Source organism: Rousettus aegyptiacus, unplaced genomic scaffold, assembly GCF_014176215.1.
Source record: "Rousettus aegyptiacus isolate mRouAeg1 unplaced genomic scaffold, mRouAeg1.p scaffold_m13_p_1, whole genome shotgun sequence".
Classification (NCBI taxonomy): domain Eukaryota; kingdom Metazoa; phylum Chordata; class Mammalia; order Chiroptera; family Pteropodidae; genus Rousettus; species Rousettus aegyptiacus.
The window spans coordinates 107314323-107333095 of NW_023416284.1; the positions used below are offsets into that span (position 1 = coordinate 107314323).

Consider the following 18773-nt stretch of genomic DNA (forward strand, 5'->3'; position numbering starts at 1 on the left):
AAAAAGAAAATGTAGTAATAATATGTGAGTACAATTATTTAAATGTAAATACTTAGATAAGAACAATACAGGCATATTTTTAAATACACCTGTTAAACTAATTATCTGAAGAATCGAAAGATCAACAAATAAAGATTAGAAGTATGTGACATTCTACATTTAAACCCAGTCTATGCAGCTTCTCCTTCCAGAAGAATTCTAATCAATAAATGCAGAAGGAAAGAGGGAAGTAAGAAATTCCCTCTTAGGCAAACATCACAGTAAAATTTGTTACAGACAAGATTCTATGATAGATACAAGTAATAGTGGATGAAAGTCTGAGGAGAAACAGGATATTTGCATAGTTTCAAAGGATCTCCAAGATATTTATTAAGTTCAAAGGGAAAGACAGTAACTCTACAGGGGAAAATACAGCAGAAATCTCCTTATCTAAGTGATCAAGTTCATGATGCTTCTGCAGTATTCTTGTCAAAAATGCAGAACCTCAATCTATCTGTGAGAAAACATCAGACAAACCTGAAATGAGGGACATTCTACAAAACACTGATAGTAACTCTTCAAAATTGTCAAGATCACAAAGGCAAGGACAGACTTGTACTGCCATAGATTGAAGGCAATTAAGAAGACATGACAACTAAATACATTGTGAGATCCTAGAACAGAAAAAAAGACATGAGTGGAAAAGTTAGTGAAATTTGAATGAGGTCTGCAGTTTGGTTAGCAGCATGGTGCCAACTTCCTGGTTTCGGTCATTGTTATGGTGATAGAAGAGGTTAATATTAATGAAAGCCGAGTGAAGGATTTCTAAGGACTCTATTTCTGCATCTTTTCTGGAAGCGTAAAAATTCATTCAAAATTAAAAATTTAAAAAAAAAAATCCAATCTATGTTCTCATGAGCGTTGTGCATGACTTTTGAGAAAACAAAGAATGTAAACATTATGACTGATTTCACCAGCCTCTACCACGTAACAGGAAGAACCGAGAGCCCCCTTCGACTGATCTCTCATCCCTCTAGAACCATTTTAAGGCCCCTTGTTAGAGGGGCATTTTCCTTCCTTCCAAAGCTTTTCAGGTTCAAATTCCCTGCAATTTCCTTCAACAGCTCTTTATAGTGATGTACTCCATTGCTGATTAATAAATATTTATAAAGCACTTTCTGCAGGACAGACACTATGTTAACATCTAGGGATACAAAGAGCAATCAAATCTGATGTTTTCAAATTTTTCAAAGATCTTAAGAGTCTCACAGCAGGGGCTGAGGGTGATGGGTGGGAGCAGGGCTAGATATGTACTCATGAATATGCACAAAGATACTTCAAGTCTGCCTAAAGGACTGGACATGGGGAAGGAATAAGAAGAAAGTCCCCTGGCTTTCAGCTGGGTCAATTCCATCTGGGCTCAGAAGGGCAATAGGAAAAGTCTTCTTCATAGACTCTTCATGAAAGACTGTGTCTTTAATGAAAAAGTAGATGTTTCTTAAGGTAAGGGATTATAACACTCCAAGGAGTAGAAATTAAGGCCCGGCAGGGGGGAAGGGGGTTGGGACAGCTTTAATCTGGGGTAAAGGAAAGGTGGGGAACTTGGAAAGAGAAAGAGCCCTAAAATTTTGTTTGTGGGAGGGCCTCACATTCTAATTTGAAAAACATAGGCTTTGACTGGATTCTGTACTAAAAAAGAAGAAAACACTAAAAAGGGCATGATAGGGTCAATGGAAACAATTGGAATATGGGTGGCAGATTAAAACATTCTCTCTCTATTAAACTTACTGGAGCTGATGTCTGTCCTACGGTTCTTATAAATCCTTCTTACCCTGAAGGATAAATAAAGGTCTATGATGCATACAGTTTATTCTCAAGTCGGTAGAATGAAAATTGTGTGTGTGTGTAGAGAGAGACAAAGCGAGAAAGAGCAAGAGAGAGTACGTGCATGAGCATGCATACACATGAGCACACAACTGGTGTAAACTGTTAATAATGGGTAAACCTGAGTAAAGATACATGGGTATTCTTTGTACTATTGCAAGTTTCCTGTAAGTTTGAAATTATTCTAGATTAAAAGTTGAAAAAATTATCCTTAAAATGTGGAGGAATGGAATCTTAAAAATATATACATATCTTAAATATTTTATTTCAGTTTAAAACATACAAATGAGATTTACTTAACAAAACTTAATGTTAATGTGTTCATAGGAAAGAACACTATTTAACATCATGGCTCCTTCACTTTATTGATTACAATACTGGGGACTGTTTGGGATTCAAGCTGTGTCTAAACGTAACAGAAAGAGCATTTGGACCACAACAAGCAATTTTGGGCTCTGTGTCTGTTTCCTCCTCTTCTTCTTCTTTTTCCTATTTATCTCCATCTATTTTTGAGAAGACAATATCATTTCTGCATCATTCACAATTTCATTTTCCAAGAAATTAAAATTCCCAAACACTGTTGTATGTCATTGTCCAAAAAGTCACTGGATCCTTGATTTGTCAAAAATTAGCTAACATATTACATGTTTTATTTTTTAAAAAGTAGGTTTTGACCTAGAGACAATGGGAAGTCAATTAAGATTTTTTGAAACTAGAGAACATGAGCAGATTGCCTTTTTAAACTAGAGAATAACATGATCAGTTAGTTAGAATGTTTTTTAATGTCCAACCAAAACTTGTCTATTCTAATTTAATAGACAATTCTTCATGCTCAGTTTTTTGTGGATATAAAGAAAACAACATCTCACAAAAATATGAAATTAGTAATCAAATCTGTGTTCCTCAGCCTTCTCTTACTTTAATCATATAACCTTTCCTTTAATTATCTTTGGCATCCATCTCTGAACCCTCACACATTTCTCCATCTCCTTGATGAGCTGTGGTGACCAAAACTTAATAATGATCTACATTCCAGTAGCACCTGGGGTCGTCCCCATTTTTATTTTTATTTTTTGCCCTGGCATTATATTCATGATTCACACCTATTTATTATTAATCATAAAAGCCTTTCTTTGATAATTAAGATCTTACTACTTCCTCATCCACTTAAATTGTAGAACTAAGACAATACTTTCCTAGATGATCACTGAGAAAGCTCTTTGTGAAAGAATTAAGAACTTCATTGATATTCCGATAAGTAGGTCATTCATTCAACACACAGTCACTCAAACAATTCTTACTTGTTACAGTTTGTCACATTACTATAGAACAAAATTCAATTACTCTGGAAAGATTTGACTCTCACCTCACCATGGTAGTTGCTTTTTAATCTTGTTGTTTCAGATAATTACATAATGATTATATGACGGATCAGACTAGTATCGCCTCAGGCTGAGATGCTAAGCACTACGCAAGGCTTTGGGGGCACATTATGGATAAAATAAGGATTCCTCCTTTAGATAAGTCACCAATGATGTATACGTGAAAAAGGTAGGAAGTGCTATGAGAACATGGTAGAGAGAACGGCCAGCTCTTGGGAGAAGGAAGACATCTGACAAACCCTTTGGAAGAGAAGTCGGATTGAAGTACTAGAGAATGAGCAAAGTTTTATACGGAAAAGAGAAAGAAAGGAATTAGATGGAGGAAACAGTGTACAAAAGGTTGGCAGGTACAGGGCCTGGTGTGTTCACAAGAAAGCAAAAGCCTAGTGGTTTGTTCCCTGGCTGCACATTAGAATCACCTAGAGAACTTTTAACAAATACTGATATCCATGCTTTCCCGCTAAGAGTTAGGTCAGGGTGGGAATGAGTTTCAGTAGTTTGGAAAGCTCTCCAGGTGATTCTAATGAGCAACCAGGACTGTGCAGCACAGTACAGTACAGGGCCGTAGAGGGCAGTAAAGAAACAGCAGGAAATAGGTAGAAACTTAAGGTGGGGTTGGATTGTGAAGAGGTATTATTTGTCATACAAGAGTTTGGTCTTTAACCTGCTGAAGGAAGCTCTTCAGGGGTTTTTAGGCAGGGAAATGACATCAGGAAGATCCCTCTGGAGACCAAACACATGTTAGAAGAACCAGAGGCAGACACACTGGTTTGGAGGGTACTGAAATAGTCCAGGTGAAATATGTCGAAGGCCTGAACAAAAGCACTTGACTGGATGAATCTCAGAAATAGGAGACACAGGTTTGGAATATTGAATATGTATTTATGTGTTATTTAGACAATGTATAGAGACAATGGATTCTGTTCTCTAAGGTGTTGAATTTGAGGTACCTCTCATTGCTTGGCAGGCAGCTACAAGTAGTTCTAAGGTTATTCTATTTTGTTTCCAAAGATTGTGTCCTATTGGAGCTCTTATTAAGAGCACAGCATTCAGACAAGGCTAATACATCGCAAAACTCTGGGGTACTCCATTCACTGGAGTGTTGCAGCATGGTGCCCATGGGTCCAGAACGAACGACCCAACAGTCTCAACATACACCTGAATTACTGTTCAACTTTAGATGACAAACTTCAAGAGAAATATTAAAGAACGTAATGAGGAGCTTAAATGAATATACAAGAGCAGTTTCAGAAACACTGAATACATGACGTAAAAGAGACTTAGGAAGCCATGATAACTGTTTCACATATCTAAGGAGTTAACAGAGAGAAGGATTAGTAACACTAAGTAGGGATCCAGAGAACACAACCATGACCACTGTTTGAGCTTTCTATTTTCTACTCTAGTGAATTATTTCCTATACTAACGAACAAACAAATAAATAAAGTGGTATTATTTAAATTATCATTAGACAAAATAACTTTCAACCCATAGTCAATTCTGAGAATATCCCAGCAGGAAGAGGTTGAGTACATTTGAGATCAGTGCTGTTCAGTTGTTCATCACTTTTGTGGTGCCCTGAATACAATGACTCATGTCATAATCTGAAAGTAAAAAACAAAAACTCATTGCTGCTCTGGGAAAACAACAGAGTGATGGACAATGCACTGGAAAAAAAGATAGGGCAGAGGCCATTGCTGATCTACCCAGTAGTAATGCTCCTCTTCTTGCTTAGTTTGTAGGACATCAATTTTATTCAGGATTCAATATAATCAAGGATGACAGCCACCTACTACAGCTCCAGGGCGTAAACTCTGATCAGTCTGAAATAACCCAAGCAATTTCACTTCTACTAAAAACTGTGTAGGAGTGGGATTATGGTTCTGACATGTAAGATGGAAAGGAAAGCGAGCTGGTGAGGAAAGAGAGAGGCTTCTAAGAAGGAATCTACTCCTTGGCAGAGTTGACAAAGAGGTTGCCCCAGGTTTCTGCTTTGAACAGGGTTGTGTAAAGCTGTAATATTTATGGCTGAGACAGCCTTCTGGTGACTACAAGATGTTAACTCTAAAGATAAGAATCCCATCTGCTGAAGATAGATGAGAAGAAATTAAGAAGCTGAGTCTTTAATATCACTGGGCTGCTACATGATCCCTAAAAAATCTGCCTTAGATTTCTTGTTATATTACCTAATTAAAGATCTTCGTTGCTGAAGCCACCGTTAGATATTCTATAAACTATGGTTGAAAGCATTCCTGATACAGTAGATAAAGATTACATTGACTAAATACAAAATTTTCTACAGGAGATGATATAGGTAGAACAGAGATATCTTTTGCAGTTACCATGGTTTGGAAGACTGAAAGAGGTGTATATAGCTGGAGACAAATTACAAGAAGTAATTCTTTATTACCCTAAGGTTCATTTTCCATCTACCATGATCTGCTTCCAAGCTGAAAGAATTTATGACTACAAGGCAGAGCTTCCCAAAATGGTCCTGGGTACCACTCAGAGTTGCCTGGACAATTAACCAGCTGGGATTGGGGCTTCTCTCTTCTTCCCAGGGTTTATACAAACCCAACTTCTCTTGGGCCTTGACGGTCCGCATATACTAGGTAAATGGCTTTCCCAAACAACTACTGACCTATAGCTAGCATCTAAAACCAGACTCTGCAAATTGTCTGATTATGCCCCCACAGACAAGACTCTTCATATCCACACGGCATATTCAACAGAGCACCGTGGCCCAGTACGACTCTCCATGGAAATGGTCAGAAACTGAGATATCCATGCTTGTCTTTCTTGCTCTCTTGATTTTGACGTATCTCCAAAAGAGCCTATTCCTTAACTCATGCTATGTGACTTTATGAATTTTGTCCTAGCCCTCTAACATGGCAGGTGGCAATGAAGGGATCCCACCTTGCACAATAACTGCACTCTGTATGTCACGGATAGTGAAACTTATCACATGTCGCAACAGAGCTCAAGTTAAAGGCGACCACAGAAATCACAGAACTTTAAGCCAGAGTTTTAGCAGGAAAAAAGTTTCAGCACACAAATTACTACATTTATTGTACATTCTTCTTTGATACTTAATGAGAGACATCTACATCTACAATCAGTTCTTCAAAGAAAGAAGGTGACAAATTTCAAAGGTGTAAAACAAATTTTTTTCTAAAAAAAGTTGGGTACTATATACTTGTAACTAATTATACACATATAAAAGAATGAAATTCTGATACATGATACAACATGGATTAACCTTGAAAACATTATGCCAAGTAAAAAAACCCGGATACACAAAAAAACAACTATTGTATGATTCTGCTTATATGAAGCATGAAGAATAGGCAAATTAATAGAGACAGAAAGTAGCATAGTGGTGATCAAGGCTGAGAGGAAGGGTAAGAGGGGATCATTTAATAGTTTTCTGTTTGGGATGATGAAAGGTTCTGGAGATGGAGAGTGGAGACGGCCACACAACACTGTGAATGTACTTAACGTCGCTGTACACTTAACGAACTGTATACTTAAAATGGTTATAATGATAAATTTCGTCCTGCGTATTTTACCACAATAAAAAAAAGTAATATGTACACAAGTCAAAAGCAAAAAAAAAAAAAAAAAAAAATTTCGGTATTTCAGTGTATTTTGTTAACTCGGTGTTTTAGAATGCTCATTTAGAACAACCACTAAGCTACGCTACGTCTTTAATTATAGCTAACTCAAGTCTAAATACAGTACAAAAACAAATCACCATCTCATCCGATTCCTCTCAAGCACATGTGTCTGCTCCTCTCTGTAACATTCTGCCTGCAAATCATTCCATTGAGACCTCAGTCCAAGCAGAAGATAGTTTCTACTGCTGGGTTTTTCGCAATTTGGTAAAAAGACCAACTATGATAAATTTGGGAAAAAGACTTTTTATGGTTCTGAGGTTTACCCACATTTATGTTGCACATTATAAGAATATGTGAAATATATATTTGTATGGATTTGTGCCAGTGTTTATTTCAGATAAAGAGGAATACATTCAAGAAATTAAAGTATTGACAAGTATCACTCAAGTGAAAAATTATGCACAAGATACTATGCTCAGTTCTGAGATTTAAGATCCAAAGAGCTGTGAGTGGTGGACCTGGCCTCTGGGAACTTCCCATCTGGCTGAAGAGGAGGTACACACACAGTGACTGGGAGACATGGCAGTTGAGGTAAGTTCTGGGAGGGACAGAGACAAGAGTGCTACAAGTAAGGATAAGTCACTTTGTGGATGGATCACTGTCTAGGAATCTCAAGAAAGGCTCTGGGCCACTAATCTGTAACTGGCTAATTTCTCTCATTAAGGACATGTCATTTACCTATACCTTGATCCATGTATCACTGACAAAAACAAATTTTAAAAAATGTAACAAATTTTCCTTACCAACTGTATTAGTTTTCCACAGCTGCTGTAACAAATTACCACAAACCTGGTGGCTTAAAACAACAGAAATGTATTCTCTCACATTTCTGGAGGCCTGAGTCCAAAACCAGTATCACCGGGCCTTGATCAAGGGGCAAGTACTTCCTCTGGAGGCCCTAGGAGGCATCTAGTCCTTGTCTCTTATAGCTTCCTGCTATAAGGCTGCTGGTATTCCTTATAGTTTATGACTGTACCACTCCACTCTCTGCCCCTGTGGTCACATTACCTTCTGTGTGTGTCAAGTCTCCTTCTGCTTCTCTCTTATCTGGACTTCTGTTTGCATTTAGTGCACACCCAGGTTAATATTCTAGTCTCAAATGCCATAATTTAATCACATCTGCAAAGTCTACTTTGTCATAAATGATAACACTCATGGGTTCCAGAGATTAGGACCCGAGATCTTTGGAGGATATTATTTAGCTTACCACTCTCTAGTGAAATTTCCCAAAAAAAGGCTTTCATATAATCATCTGAACTATGGCTGCAGTGTTTTTTATCCATTCAAAATTGACCATTTTAGGAATGAAATCAGAAGTCTATGCTTACTTACCCAATGAACAACGCATTTCTTTTTGACACATAGAAAATATTTTTCTTCAGTTTTTCACAGTGGACAAAACCTCACAATTCTGGCTGAAATCTCTGAGTATATGACATTAGCATATAGATTCCACATTGCGTGGACCAGAGGTTGCAAACCAGCAGTGTGAGGACTGAATTCAGAGGTATATTTAGAGTCTCTTTTTCATAAACAGGACAATTCATATGGAAATCCAGATTTGGGGCTTCTCTGGAAAAACTGGAGAACTAAAAACATGGGCTCCTTAGTCCTCAATGGAAATTAAAAGCTAGAAAAGGGTCGTTACCATCCCTTTAGATTGAGCCTGGGCTCTTCTGCTCATCACAGTCCCCATTCTCCTGCTGTCCTTAAAATGGTTTCTCTATAGGTTGCCTTTTTTTTTTTTTTTTTTTTTTTTTAGTTGCCATGTATTTTTGCACCTTCACAGCCACTTGTTTTACTGGAAGAAAAATAGCTCTCTGTTCCTATGACTCTATCAAAAGTGACAAAGTAAAAGACAGCCTAGAAAAAACCTCGTTTTTAAAGAAAAATTGTTCCTTCTTTAAAAAAGAGAACAGCAAGTCCTTACTGTTTAAAAAGCACATATCTAGCTTCTTTGAATCTTTCACATTTGTCCTCTGCCCCTGACAGTATTTGAATTAACAGCTTCTGGTACAGACAGCCAACAGTGCCGGAGAAATGAATGGGGCAGCCCATCCATTAACTTGGGAATTAGCTAACATGTTAATGGACAGTCCTAAATACGATTCTGACTCCAAGAATTAATTTGTATAAGTCACTCATTACAACTAATCCATACTTAGCTTCTTAATATATCAAATAAGCCAAAACGGTAAAATAATAATTTTAATACTCAATATTTGTATAGTATTGTTATAAGTACCTGGCATATATATTCATCCACTTAATCCTCACAACTGTACCAGGTAGGTACTACTATTATTATCATCCCCATTTTCTAGATAAGGAAACTGAGATACAAATTACTTGTCTAAAGTTATTCAACTAATAAGTGGTGGGATTGAGGTAGGACCCCAGGCTGATTGCACCAAGCTCAAGGGAAAGGTTGCAAAAGATCCAAAGATCATGAAATCTTTTAAGGATCTGAGAATGAGAGGAAGTACTTTGTAGCTCGAAGTCCAAATACGTAAACCAGTGATGTGGCCAAGATCTAGTTGGCCTCATTCTGCAATCAAACATCAGTGAACCCAGCAGGGACCTTGCCAGCAGCGGCTGACTAAGGTGGAGGCAAAGTGAGTGCAGACAAAGAAACACTGGGTCCCAGTTTCTAGTCAGTACAGACATGCTGTGACTCAGAGCATCTTGGTCCTCGAGTTTACTTTCTGTGAAATCAGGGCATTGGATTTGATGAAGTGAGGTGATTTCTTGCTCTAATGCTCTGTGATTCTGGGACTCTGTGTCAGGAATCAAGCTAGCATTAATTAGTCTAAGAAAAAAATGGATCACTGTTTCCACTTTTCCTGTCACACGCACAAAAGCTGGCAAAGACAAGACAGTGCCCCAGAGGGACCCTGAATGCTACACACCATCTCTCTTTCAGAGAGGGACAAGTCCCCCTTGCATCAGTCAGGCCCCAAAGTTCAGAATCTAGTCCTCTTCCCTCACAGTCAGCTCAGCCATCACCTCTTCAAGAGCCTCCAGCTCCCACCTGCACAGACACAGCTAACAGCTCTCTCTCCAAGATGCCACAGCGCCCTGTCCACACCTCAAAGTCCTCACTCTTTCCCTGGTGGTTAGTGACTTATGGCCCAGCCCGCTGCCATCAGCCAGGTCACCACCACGCTTCCTTCATCTCTGTGCTCGCACACCTAAACTCCGCTTGCACGCAGCAATTACTCAAGGTTTGTCTGAATGCTCAAAATTTGAATTTTAGTCTTTGCTATTTATTTTATTATTATTTTTTCCATTAATACGTACTATATTAGTGGTTAAAATGCAGTTACAAGCAGGGTACTATTTGTTTTCTGTCCTACCCTTGGTAAGTATCTCAAAATTCTTGGTGCTTCTATTTCTTCATGTGCAAAGTAATGATAACCAAATTGTGACCAGATCAGAAATGTCCTGAAGTTCTGAAATGGAAGAATCGTAAATACTACAAAAAGGCTAAAAGCAAGCAGGCCACTTGGGCCCTCCCACAGAGGATTACAGAAAGGCTCCCTCGGTGTCATCGGATCAGGCCTTTGGCCTTTGGGTAAGGTTGTACTCAACTAACAAAGAAACAGTTTTATTTCGCTTTCAAAGAGTTCTAGCCAATACTTAGATGTGATGGTTTTCCTGGCTAGGTGACTTCGGGGAAAACCTTCCTGAGATCTGCCCCAATTCCCTCCCCTCTGCTTCAATCCTCAGTGGAGGCAAAGAACATCTGCTCATGGCCAGCAGCTTGTATGGGGTGCCCTGCTCATTCACAGCCTGGAGAACGGAGACTGGATATAGGGACATTGGTAGTCACTCTTCACGTTAGAACCTTCATAGTCACTGAATAAATGCCACAATTATTCATGTGTTAAAACAGGAGATAGGAAATTGTATACAAACATGGGCTTCTCTGGGAGTTGGGATTTACCAGCCTGCTAACACCATTCCGACCTTATGAGGATATTTTTTTTTTTTTTTTGCCTTAATTGTTTTACACTGTAAAGTTTCCATTACTTTTATCTGTCCTCAAAGGAAAACTGGATCATGTGCAAAATCATTCTATGGCCCTTCTCACAGCGCTTCTGAGCTCTATTTTACCTTAACTGCATGTAATTATACACCATATTCTAGGTTCAAATGTGTCATAACTTTAAAGGAGTAAGTTAATACTGTCAATTTGTTTTTAAAAGATATTTAAAATAGTACATCTGTGTTCATATTTTTCTCTCCGGAGCCTAATTCATTCTTCTGCCCCATACACATTTTGCAGAAATATCCTTTAAGTATTTTGCCTCTTGGACAAGTGTTTTTTTTTTTCTGCATTGGAGACGGCACCTACAAGGCCAAATCTTCTTTGCCTTTACCTTGACAAAGGAGTGCATTACAGGTGCTTTCTGCTACTGCACCAACTGGAGTGATGGGAGGAGAAAATCAGTTTTCTGATATGCCCTTTTCCATCTCCCAGAAACTGTTCCATCCCTTTACCTCCTTGTCCTCTATCAACCTCAGCTTCCGAGAAAAGAACGGCGTAGGCACCAGGGTCCTTAATCCCCGAAGAAAGGTCCACGACTTCTCATCACTTCCGCAATATCGAAGGGAGCTTGTGACCCAAACCTTCAACAAGTCTTCAATCACTTGTGGATTATTTCTAAACTAGGACTCGTCATTCTATGTGACTTTGTGGATTGTAAAAAACTGAAGGGAGAGTCAAATGTTAAAAAGCCGGAGGAAAAATAACTTTACTCTGACTAGTGTGAAACTGTGGATGAGCTGGGGCAACCTTCTCCAAGTTTAATGAAGGCTGTTGAGGGTGGCAATAGTCCTGGTCCCAGATGCTCTCTTGATTGCTACCCCATGTTTTATGGGTGGGCAAGGAAGAGTGAGGTGAAGATGATGGGAGTGAATGAGAACATATCATGTATTCAAGTGTTATGCAAATGTTACAGTACATTTAACTCAGGAGCCGATCTCACTTAATGTAAGATGATTCACTACCATGAATAACAACCAACAAATCAATAAAACACATCAAGGAAGTAAAAGCTAAGGGAAAAATAAAATAGAGCAAGGGCCAATACATATCTTAGGCTTTGAGCACTATGCAGCTCTGTCACAACTACTCAACTCTGCCATTGTAGCACAAAAGCAGTCTTAGACAATACGGGCATGCCTGTGTTCCGTACAACTCTATTTACAAAAACGGGCAGCAGGCGGATATGCCTACAGGGCACAGTGTCTTGACCCAAAAAACAGAGGAAACCCTATAAGTAAGCAGAAACACTTTAGCCCTCTCCACTTAACCCTCATTACCTCTAGATTAAAGAGTTGTATATACAAACTGTGTTTTTCCCTAGAATATAAATTCTCTGGGGGCAGAAACTTTGTCATGTTCACAAATTCTCAGCAGGTACGTAGACAAGTACCTGACATTCAGCTGGCACAAATAGGTGCTTACAATAAGATGTGCTGAATGAATAAATTAATGAGTGAGCAACTTACAGGTTCGTAAAGGGTAATTTTGACGATAGGTGGGTTTTCTGTATCACCAACCCCACTCCTACTGCCATCCTATCGCCTCTCACCACCCCTTCTATGCAAAGTTGGACAACTGTACGAGATTAGGACACAAATATTATGAATCCTTCTAAAAACTATTACACCAATTTAGAAAAATATGATTTTTAACAGCCAAGATAACATGTAAGCATATATATCTTTTTTCTCATTTAGTTTGCCTGAGTTAAAACAATCTTTAATAAATTCACTTTCAAAGCAAAGGCAGTGTCCAAGAGGATGAAACCATTAACTATTGTCTCTGAGAACTACAAATTCATGCAGATCGTAACTTTCATGATAATGTCAAATATGTAGTTGGACATTGCACCATAATACTTTGTCTTTTTGGTTCTAGGCCATTATCTTTTATAGCAACCATGAGGGTAGTTACATGTAATCAGCACTTTATCACAGGTCATACTATACCTACAGAAAGGTAAAAAATAACTCACATTGATCTTTCCACAAAAACATGTGGCTCTTATAAGCTCTTCGCCATCGCTATACGTTTATCAAGTGGCTATTAAGAGTCCCAGAAAGGTGGAAAAAGAACCAAATGAAATGTGAGGCAATATCATGGCCCATCCATTTTAAAGAACTGAGTTAGGATGACAAACTTCAAATCCAGGAAAAATTTAAAGTAAGATAATATATATAACTTAACACTAATTAGTAGAGATTGAAAGCTAAATTCACTAGGACCTAAGTTCAGCATGGGCATGGTATAACATTGAGGAAACTTCAAACTATAAATCAAATTTCTTTTCTGTAAAGGACCTTAATGATAGACCAGCACCGGTGCTGTACAGTTGAGATCCAGAGACCTTACTGATAGAAATGGAATCTTTGTTTCTTCAGAGTAGCATGTATTTTAACGTGTGACTATAAGAAAAATTTTAATGGTCTATTAAAGATATGTCAAATGCTCCCCACTTTCCCTTTTATAAAAAGTATATGAATGTATTGTTAACTACGTACAGAAAAAAAGTGGCAGATCTCTGAAGATCTGCTTTCTTCAAACTCAGACAACTTCACAAGTCAGCACACATAGGATTTGATTCTAGCTGTACAGGCAAGTCTGACCACAAACACTCTTTCTATGAAGGTTTAGACTTTCAAAGCACAGCACATCAGGCACTTAATGAGCAAGGACGCTTCAGTTTCCTTGGAAAGAAATCAGGAATGGAAGCTTTCTGCTTGGATAGAGTACTTTTCTAGGATCTGTTGAGTAGCAACATTTTCCTAATATCGGACAGCACCTCACTAGGTGCAGAGATTGAGCGTGAATGCCCATATCAACCTTCCTTGCCATCTCAAGAAGAACCTGTGCTGCTTGTTTAACTTTCTCTTTGGCTGTAAGCAAGGGTATCTTTGATTTTTTTCTGCCACAACACTATCTTAGTATTTTAATGCAATTTGCCCCAGAAAATTATTTACTTCACTAAATTATTTTTACAAGGTAAAACAAAATGGAAGAGCTTGCCATGAGAAGCAGTTTAAAAAAAAAAAATTAAAAGTCAGTAGTGTTCCTGGCAAGGTTCAGATGGAAAAACAGCAACAGATCCCAGAAGTAGAGTTCTAGCCAGCAATAACCTAAGCTCAAGCCATTTTAAGTAAGGGCAGAATAACACTAAGTCTTTACTGCATGTTTGCCCATCCTCTGGGCCTCCAGGCTGAGCCATGACTTGGTGGTCTATGATAAGTCAATCGACAAACATCGGCCAAATATTTGTTACATGTTCAGGACACTGTGAGTCATTGCGAAGGGAAGAGGAGATTTTTGTCAGGCTTATGACAGTCTGTTTAGGCACTAGACCATCTTCACAACACAATCAGCTGGGGGAGGCATTTCCCCTAATTTACATGTGAGAGACTAATACTAGGCAAATCCCACAAGGCCACATGAGTAATGAGTGGAGTCAGGCCCTGACCTCAATTCTGCCTGACTCTAAAGCCCACAATACCACATTACCATTTATAAAATATGGCTCCTGCCCTAAAGAGTCTCAAAATAGCCTAAACCAATTACAAATCAATACAGCCAGTATAATGAAGGGCTAAGGAACAAGTATTGTTAAGACTTTAAGGAAAAAAGAGAAATGAGTATTTAGAGAAGACATTATGAAAGAAGTAGGACTTAGGCTTCTTGGAATATGGGTAAGATTTGCTCAGGAGAGTGGAAAGAAGGGAGGGAGTTTCTAGGGAAAGCAATCTGAGCAGTGACACTGCAGTGAGAACAAGCCTGGCTCCTTTAGCAGGATAGAAAGACCAAACCGCACAGAGCACAAAGACGTATACTGACCTGAAAACAGGATTTAGACATGAGGAGCAAGGCCTGATTATGAAAGGCTTTGAAAAATCAGGCAAATTTTTTTAGACTTGAAATAGCAGGGAATGAAGAACTGAAGGTGGCAAGGCAAGGAGAAACATAAGGAAGTGATAGTTTAAAAAGATTAGACTGACAAGCAATGTAGAAGATTCCAGAAAAAGGAGCATCATTCATTCATTCATTCATTCAGCAAACATTTACTAAGGACTTATTAATATGCAGGCTTGGAAGGCTAGCTAAAAGCCTGCTCTAGTCTGCAGGAGAGGAAGGGTGAGGTTCTCAATTAAAACATGGAGGGAGGGATGTATACGTATCACACTTCAAAGGTCTTGACTCATTGATATAAGGGAGGAAGGAAATGAAAGAAAAGTTCAAGATAATTCCAAAGGTTCAAGATTGACATGATTTCCCCTTTACCAGTAACCTCAAAAAGCAATGAGAATAAAATATACAATGAAAGTATAAGAAGAGCTTTGATGATGTTGAACAGCCAACTAATACTCCCCCACCCAACCCCCAAGGCCTGTTCCTTATCCTAGAAGCTCATTTACATACAGTCAGTAGGTAGGAAATTTCACTGAGAAAAACCATTTCTTTGTGATTAAAATACTGAGTTCCCTGGGCAAGGAAAACAGACTTCTGTCTACTCGGACAGGCTCCATCAACCCTCCAACACATTCCTCCGTCATCTAAAACCAGTCTTATTTAGAAACGTGGCTTACCATTCCTGGTCAGCCACCAGTTTTAACTTCGGGGAGGGAAGAGGAAGAAGGCAAAGTAAAGAGGGGAGAAAGAAAAAGTGGGCAGGGTCACTGTAGAGGGCTGTATCTTAAGGCAGGGGCAGTGGTACAGAATACCATTTTACATAAAGAATCCCAGCACAGTTCTCATTTCTACACCACTTCCTGGTGTTTTACAATTACTGGTCCTCAAATAGATAGGAAGGCCTTAAAAGATTCTTTACCAAATTGCAATGCTTTGTTCAGAAACTATTTCAAATGTGCATATTTATGCATACATTAACTACTAGCACAGCTAGCATATGGTCGAGACATAGATTCTTCTTTGATAATTTATATGTTGACTACACAAATTTAAGCTCATTGTAACTTTAAATCCAGCAATAGTACAATTCAGTATTGGGGCACATCCAGAAAGTCCACTCATTGTAAAATGTGAGACGTGAAAACTGTAGCTATTGAACTTCTACTGCCACAGAGAATGTTCCAGGCCAAAAACAAAACAAACAAAACAAAACAAAAACCACAACTGCCAATACCTTACAGAAATCTAGCCCTGCATGCAAAATTCAGGATGGTATTATCTCAGCACAGTCGAGCTTTATTTAGCAAGAGCAGATCTCTATTTAGTTGTAAGGGGAAATAAATAGTATTTTCTGCAGAATGATGCATTAAAGTACTTTTATATTTAAAATAAAAGCCCTCAATGTTAGTGTCAAAGTCAAACTTTAAAAGGTTCATTACAAAAGAAACTCTTGCTCTGGAAAACCCTTCAACATCCCTCTCATAATATGTACTCAGATAAGAAAGAAATCAGAGCAGAAAGAAACCCAGTGAAAAATGGTTGCACATAAATGCGTGAGGATTCTCGCTCAGAACCCTTGCGGGACAGCCAAAGGCCTAGTTATGAAAATTCCAAGGGCAAGTCCTCCACATCCTACTAAAGGGGCTTCAAGTCGGGCACGAACCTTGGCTTTCTTTAACACTAAAAGGTAAACACCCATCAAAATCATCCGGACTCAGGAAACGGGAGTTTTCATGCCAAGAGGGAGAGACCCACATTACCGCGAAGAGAAACTACAGCTCATTAACCCCTCCTTCTGCCTCCGATTTCTCACGGGGCCACCCGCCAAGGGTCTTTCCGCATCTCCAGTCCATCTCCCCGAGTGACAGGTCGCCCGGCAGAAGCCCCTAAATCCCTGACCCCACTTACAGGCGCCGCGAACATAGGCGGGGGCCCGCCCCTGCGGTGAGCGCAGCTCCTCTGCGAGTGGAGCGCAGCAGGCCACTCGGGAACGGGGAGTGGGGGCGATCCCTGCTAGGAGAGACCGAGGCGTCCGTGCAGGGACGCCCGGGAGGTCCGGCGAGTCGCACGGGCCGCGCGGCGCATGGTAGAGCAGCAGGGACCCGGCCGCTCTCCAGTCTCCGGCAGGAAAACAAACAAAAGGCAGGGAGGCTTATAGCGGGGACGACCGGCCGCTTTCCCTGGGAAGTTACCCTGCAGCTCCCCTCGCTGGCCCTGCGCGTCCCTGCACCGCGTGTAGGCCGCCCCTGGGCGCGGAGCAGCTGCGCTCCATTCTCGGCGAGGGGTCGGACAAAGCCCAGGGATCGCTGAGGCCCTCTGACCATGAATGCGAGCTCAGCTCCAAACGCACACCTTATTGCAGATCGGCTGCATCAGGGATCGAGATTTAGAAATGGTGGCTGTGGATGCACATTCTGAGAGCATTTCATGACAGGTAGTCATGGTGAAAACATTTCTCCTGGTTTTAAACCGTAACTGAGATTGCAAGACATTGTGAAGGAAATCAATGCTGCTGAATTGTACACGCAGAATGGTTAAGGTGGCAAATTGTGTTATATATATTTTTGTCACAATAAAGTGTTTAAAATAAAGATGCAACTGATTGCCTGTTAGCGTTCATTTGAACTCTAAGAGTTTTTATATTAACAACTTTAGTTTGAAAGAAAGGATTGCTTTCCAGGTGGGATATAGCCTAGATGTGCTCTACACAACAGCTGTTCTCTGTAACTGGTTATATGAAATCTAACATTTAACATTTGTTAAAAACATTCACTTGTGTCATAAATTACATTGTAGACATTACCTTAAATCATGCACAAAAGGACTGGCTCTGAATCGCTTTGAAAAAAGACATTGTTTCAACGTCCTCAATTTAAGTGTACATAATTGCCCCAAGCCAATAGTTCTCAAACTTTGATTGGAGGCATCAAAATCACCTGCAGGGGTTGTTAAAACATTGCTGGGCCCTATCAGGGACCTGTTGATGCTGCTGGTCAGGGCAATCACACTGCCCTAAGCAACACAATTTTAATGAATAAAGGAATAACTTTTACACAATGTAGATCTTTCTCTGATTTTAAAACCCCCAGCTCACAACCATCTCAATTTTCTCTATTTTTATTTTTGAATCGTAAAGAACTGAAGATAGATATTTTTTCCCCCCTAAAGAACCTATACAAAAGTTCTGAATCCCTCTCTCTTCTTGCTCCTGTTGAAGAACCCTACAACATATAATCTGTCAAGCTTTCTTAGACTTCCCGTCGCAAATGGGAAAGAGTCACCTGGCAACTTGGCAAATGTATAACTTTTATCTACCTTTGCACTTGCCTACACATCACACAAACCCTGTGGCAAATGAAATTATCAAATGTCATTATCAATGAAACGATAGGCAGACAAGAAGGAGCCCTAAAATCTTCTGCTACTCCCATGAAAAATGATTCTTAAAGTATCTTAAAAGGATCAGTTTTTGTCAAATTCAGTTGTCCAAGCAAATCTACCTAGCAAACAGAGAGACGGACTATCTTGCTCTGCCTTAACAAGGATCCACTGAGCTATTAAATATCTTAGGTCAGTAGTTCTAGCCTCAGGAAAATTACAACCCTGTAAATATAATATGGTGAGATACTACAACCCTGTAAGGAGTATATTGGCTACTGATCTAATATAGAAAATTGGTAGCTATGAAACCTAACAGCGTTTTAATAAAATGTGCTTAGTTTATCATTACAAAAACTAATTTTTATTAAACTTTATTGTTTGTTTACTAGAATAATAAAAACCACCTGTGCTAATGTACCAAGATAAATTAGTATTCAATGTGTTTAATGAAATTGAATAGTTCTGAAAATATTTCAATACTTCTTTCTTCATTTGCAAACTAATCTTTTGTATTCACGAGTC

At 39.2% G+C, this 18773-nt stretch overlaps 1 protein-coding gene across 1 annotated transcript in view; it reads right to left on the reverse strand.

The window, feature by feature from the left end:
* CILK1 (ciliogenesis associated kinase 1) overlaps positions 1 to 17058 on the reverse strand; it is a 49929-nt gene extending 32871 nt beyond the window's left edge. Inside the window, exon 1 of the mRNA XM_016153867.2 lies at positions 16779 to 17058. The gene's annotated coding sequence lies outside the window, so the exon portion shown is untranslated. The remainder of the gene's footprint in view (positions 1 to 16778) is intronic.
* Between the last annotated feature and the right edge of the window lie 1715 nt (positions 17059 to 18773).